At 42.5% G+C, this 5,913-nt stretch overlaps 1 long non-coding RNA gene across 1 annotated transcript; it reads right to left on the bottom strand.

The window, feature by feature from the left end:
- Positions 1-509: 509 nt before the first annotated feature.
- LOC146398259 (uncharacterized) lies at positions 510-3,594 on the bottom strand. The gene is made up of 2 exons (XR_014821437.1): positions 1,806-3,594; positions 510-1,499 (listed from the first exon to the last, which is right to left on the bottom strand). It is a non-coding gene; the product is annotated as an uncharacterized LOC146398259 (long non-coding RNA).
- Between the last annotated feature and the right edge of the window lie 2,319 nt (positions 3,595-5,913).

Below are 5,913 nucleotides of genomic sequence, written 5' to 3'. Positions count from 1 at the left end.
TGCCTTTGTCTGGTTTGTTTTTATTTTGTATGATGCTTTACTAATTTTATATTTCAAGCTTTTTTCAGAGTAGAAATTTAGTGGCAGGTAAAGAAAATATTTTCATGAAGAATTATCTAAATGTCCCTATCTTAAAACGCAGTGATAACTTTCAGTTTAATTAAGGTTTTTATTCATCAGCTCCAGTTAAAACTGACAATAGCGCCTGATCAAAAGTGGGAAAGAAATCATTGTGCTCTTTGAGGAATATTGTAGGAATCGTTGTGTAATAGTATTTTCATGGAAGCAGTGCTAATTTTTAATTAAAGGGGAAAGGGTGGTGAGCTTTGGGAATCTCTTCCCTGGGATACCGTTGCTATTGGTAAGATAATAAATGAAAGTTAAAGGGAAAACACTCAATTGGTACAGCAGGGAGGGTGATTTGTATTTGAGTATGATATGTCTATTTCTTTTTTTTCTTTTTTGGTCTTTTTTTTATCTCTTCAGGGCCGCACTCATGGCATATGGAGGTTCCCAGGCTAGGGGCCTAATCAGAGCTACAAACTGTCGGCCTACATCACACCTCACAGCAGCGCCAGATTCATTTCCACTGTGCTATGACGGGAACTCCAGTATGTCTGTTTCTTTACCAACTGAAGTGCAAGATCTCAAAGGGTTGTAGGGAGAGGGTGGGGAACGGGGAGGGGGCTTCCCTTTGTTCAGTCTCCAGGCTTCCTTCCGTCGTTGTGCTGGCAAGGAATGAGGTGAAGAGCAAGTCATACGAGGGGTAAAGGGCACAATGGTAAGGAGGACCGACCTCTGAGTGAAACAAACAGGAGGATTAATGCTACTCTATGTGTATGATTAAATGGTCTAGTTCAACCAAAAAAAATTTAGCATGATTTTTTGTTGTTTTTAGAACTTGTTCGCTAGGCATGTGGAGGTTCCCAGGCTAGGGGCCAAATCAGAGACACAGCTGCCGCCTATGCCACGGCAATGCTAGATCTGAACCTTCTCTGCGACGTACACCACAGCTCATGGCAACGCCAGATCCTTAACCCACTGAGCTAGGCCTGGGATGGAACCAGTGTTCTCATGGATCCTAGTCGGGTTCATTACCGCAGAGCCATGACAGGAAATCCAGCGTAAATTTTTAATGACGGTGAACACATCGATTTAAAAACTATAATTAAACGCTAACTTTAAAACTTTTACAAACTTTAAAACACTAGGAATTATACTTGGATTTTGTTGGGAGTGTATTTTAAAATCTTGCTTACACAGTAGTGCATTTTGTCACTTTGACATACCACCTAGAAGCTAATAGATAAGAAATGAATGATCGCATTTATAGTTTTGAAATTATACTCCACTGGTAGCATTTGGGTGGAAGAGTTTCCCAGATGTTCCTGCTTGGATGGAGCTATAGGATAACTACAGTTCTCCAGAGGCTTTGAGGGCTTTTTTCCTCTTGAGATGGCCTAGGAAGTCTAGGGGTCTAGGCTTTAAGAAAGCCAAAACTGGGAGTTCCCGTCGTGGCGCAGTGGTTAACGAATCCGACTAGGAACCATGAGGTTGCGGGTTCGGTCCCTGCCCTTGCTCAGTGGGTTAACGATCCGGTGTTGCCGTGAGCTGTGGTGTAGGTTGCAGACATGGCTCGGATCCCGCGTTGCTGTGGCTCTGGCGTAGGCCGGTGGCTACTGCTCCGATTCAACCCCTAGCCTGGGAACCTCCATATGCCGCAGGAGCGGCCCAAGAAATAGCAACAACGACAAAAGACAAAAAGACAAAAAAAAAAAAAAAAAAAAAAAAAAGAAAGCCAAAACTAACACTTGAAAAATGGTGCCTTATTAACTGAAGCAGTATGTGTTTTCATCTAAAAGTTGAAGGGTTTTTGCTTCTGCATTATTGAAAGCAAGCTTCTTTTATTCCCAGATAATGATTGACCATTAACAAACACTTGAGTGCCTGTTACTTACAAAAATGAATAAAATTTTTATTATATGATACTCGTCTGAGCCCATTTTATTAAATTGTATCCAAAGCAAATTATATTAAGAGTGAATTACTATGATAGGCATCAGCTGTCCTGAGTAGTTTTTGGTGTGCTTTAGAAAGTAGAAGTTATTTTTACTAAGTATGTATTGGGAGAAATTTTAAAGGGGGTAAATGAGGTTTTAGACTGCATATGGGGTGATTGTGGTTAAGTGTTAGGTTGAACAAGTGGATGATGCCAGAAGTAGCATAATGGTTTAGACTAATATAAAATTAGGCTTTTTAATCAAATACATTCTCATCATTTAGTAGTTTAGGATCTTGAACAAGTTCTCTAATATGGTAAGTTTTCCTAAGCTTATGAGAAAAAGTTACTACATGCAGTAGCCTTGTCTGTCATACCAGTGGAAAGGCTGAAGTTGACGTGGGAGTAGGAAGTGATTGAAAACTAAAACTTATTTAGTAAATGCATGTGAATGCCTACTGTACTACTGTATGCTTGGATTTTTTTTTTTTTTTTTTTTTTTTTTTGTCTTTCTTGGGCTGCAGCCGTGGCATATGGAGGTTCCCAGGCTAGTAGTCGAATTGGAGCTGTAGCCGCCGGCCTACACCAGAGCCACAGCGACACCAGATCCTTAACCTACTGAGTGAGGCCAGGGATCAAACCTGCAACCTCATGGTTCCTAGTTGGATTTGTTAACCACTGCGCCGCAACGGGAACTCCATTGGATATTCTTATAGACAGGAAATGCATCTGAAAAGGGACCTTGGAGCTGAGGATTTTAAGTCAGCCCTGGAGTTTCCTTGTTAAAGGAACACTGGGGTAAGGGTCCGGTGTTGTCAACTGCAGCAGCTCAGGTTGCTGCGAAGGGAACTTCCACAGGCATGGCCAAAAAAAAAAAAAAAAAAGGGAGCCCTTGAAAAAGCCTTCTTGGGTAACAGTATCACAAGCAGGAGGAATAGGTCCAGAAACTGAGATAGGAAAGCATAGCATCTCAGAGAAACAAAAAATGGAGTATGAGGGGTGGGATAGGGAGGGTGTGGGAGGTGAGTGGAGATTGGGATGATAGACCAAGTCACGCACAGGTAACAGAGGGTTTGAATTTTTTTCTAATGGAACTCATTGAAGGGTTTTGAGCTGGTGAGTAGTGAATCTGATCTCTAAAGGCTCATTCTAATTTGTGAAAGGATGGGAAGTTGGTAGGCAGTACAGGGATAATTTAGAAGGCTAGAATCTGCCTCTAAACAGATTAAGGAAAAACTGACGAAATGATTGTTGAAGTTAGATAATGCCAAACAGCAAAGAAAAAACCAGAGACTTCAAAGTTAAACTCTTGGTTTAACACCCATCTGACCTATAAGACTTTGATTTAGGAGTTCCTGCTGGGGCTTAATGGTTTATGAACCCATCTAGCATCCATGAGGATGCAGGTTCCATCCCCCTGGCCTTGCTCAGTGGCTTGGGTAGTGTTGCCGTGAGCTGTGGTATATAAGTTGCAGACTGGGATCTAGCATTGCTGTGGTTGTGGCCTGCTGCTTCAGCTCTAGTTAGACCCCTTACCCTGGGAGCTTCCGTGTGCCACACTTGGGACCCTAAAAAGCAAAAAAAAAAAAAAAAAACACCCCACTTTTTGTTCAGGAAGTGTTTATTGAGAATGTGGTAAGACATTAGGATAAAAAGCAAAACTTAAAAAGAAGAAAATAAAAGTGCTCTCAGGAAGTTTGGAGGATGGCAATTCCATTTGTGTACCCCAGTAGGGAAATGTGTTTTCTCTGGGAATTGGAGGGCCTTTTTTTTTTTCTTTCTTTTTTTGGATAAAAGTAACACTGATGAGAGCTGTGGTTTTGGACACCACATTTTTTTTTTTTTTTTTTTTGGGCCATCCCATGGCCTATGGACTTCCCTGAGCCAGGGACCAGATACCAGTCAAAGTTTTGACCTAATGTACAGTTGCAGAAACGCTGGAACCTTAACCGACTTTGCTGTGGCTGTGGATTAACCTGCATCCCAGCGCTCCCAAGACACCGCTGATCCTATGCTGATCCTATTGCATCGAAGCAGGACTCCTGGACTTCACATCTCTTCAGAAGCCTCCAAAGATTTCTTCCAGACCACTAGACACTGCCACTGTTTCCTCATTGCCACTGTTGTCCTGGTGATGTGGAGTAGAAGGATTCAGGAATTGTAATTGAGCCAGACCGCTATTGAAGTTCAAGTTAAAACTAGAATTCTTTGGAGTTCCCGTGTGGCTCAGTGGCTAACGAATCCAACTAGGAACCATGAGGTTGCAGGTTCGATCCCTGGCCTCACTCAGTGGGTTAAGGATCTGGTGTCGGTGTGAGCTGTGGTGTAGGTTGAAGATGTAGCTCAGATCTGGCGTTGCTGTGGCTCTGGTGTAGGCTGGTGGCTACAGCTCCAATTTGACCCCTAGCCTGGGAACCTCCTTATGCTGCACGTGCAGCCCTAGAAATGACAAAAACAAAAATTCTTTCTGTTCACCAAGGCTAGCTTAAAATGTTTTGGAAACTATATATCTTAGACATATTTCTTTGGTCACTTTTCTGTTAAATGCCTTAGTTCTGCCATTTTTCTCTCAGTGGTATGACACTGCGCCATCCCCCTTCTGCCAAAAAAAAAAAACAAAACAAAAGCAGAAGCGGAAACTACCATTGTTATGCCTATGTAAATCCTATTTCATGTTATCTGCATTCTTCATGAAACCTTCCTGAAAACCGGCTTTCTGAAAAAGCAGGTTCTGATGCTTGTCTGACGTGAGTGTGCTGCTCATCCAGATGAATTGTACCTGGAGTTTGAGAGGACCAGTGAGCTGCTCATTACATAAAATAAGCCATTATTTGTATATTTGTTCCATCTGACCTCATGACTTTTAACCCCTCTGCTTTAACTCACTGACTTCTGAAATTTCTCCTTTATTGACATCTTTGGCACATTGCTTATGGAGTAGGTGGTAAGTTTTTGAGTGAATAATATCCTTTGAAGAATATTGGTTATAGTGCCGTAGTACTGAAGGCAGTCGCACGACTTTGAAAGTTGGTGTTAGATATAGAACCTTTGCTGGATGCATGTTGCTGCAAAACAATTCTCTGTATGGGTAAATAAACCTTTTCCACTCATGATCCACACCTCTGTAAATACTTGTCTGCTTCCATCACTACCCCCTGCTACCACACAAGCACTTGTCTCATGACTTATTAACTCATGAGGTAATAAAAGCCAAATCTTTTTTTGTCTTTTTAGGGCCGCACCTTCGGCATATGGAGGTTCCCAGGCTAGGGGTTGAATGGGAGCTACAGCTGTTGGCCTATGCTACAGCCACAGCAACTCGGGTTCTGAGCCCTGTCTGCGACCCTCGCCACAGCTCACAGCAACGCGGGATCCGTAACCCACTCAGGCCAGGGATCAAACCCATATCCTCATGGATGCTCGTCGGGTTTGTAACAGCTGAGCCACGGCTCGAACTCCAAGATTTAATATTTTTTAGCATGTTGATCAGATCAGATTTTGTTTTGGTTCGTTTTGTTTTGTTTTGCCTGCCTCCATTTTGCATATGGACTTACTGAGCCGCAGTTGGGACCTACATAAACTGCAGCTGTGCAGCACTGGATTTTAACTCACTGTGCTGGGGCAGGGATGGAACCTGCATCCCCGCACTCCAGAGATGCCACCGATCCTGTTGCACCACAGCAGGTACTCCTCCAAGCTTTTGCAAATATTTTCTCCCAGTTTGTGGTTTGTCTTCTAATTCTCTTGATAATGTCTTTCACTTCTAAGTGAAAAGCAACTCCTGCCTTCTAAGTGCTCTCTAGATAGTTCCTTTTGGTGCTTCTTCAGCTTCCTGTTTCTCATTTTTTAATGACTCTTCTTTCCCCTCAAGATAAAACTTGAATGATCGAAAATGATGTAAAGGGTAGGAATCA

This window comes from Sus scrofa, chromosome 12, assembly GCF_054392235.1.
Source record: "Sus scrofa isolate SSC_HxYL_T2T_F1_AM1 chromosome 12, Sscrofa_HxYL_maternal_Yorkshire_Landrace_v2.0, whole genome shotgun sequence".
NCBI classification, from domain to species: Eukaryota; Metazoa; Chordata; class Mammalia; order Artiodactyla; family Suidae; genus Sus; species Sus scrofa.
This window is presented reverse-complemented; position numbering and strand designations above follow the sequence as displayed.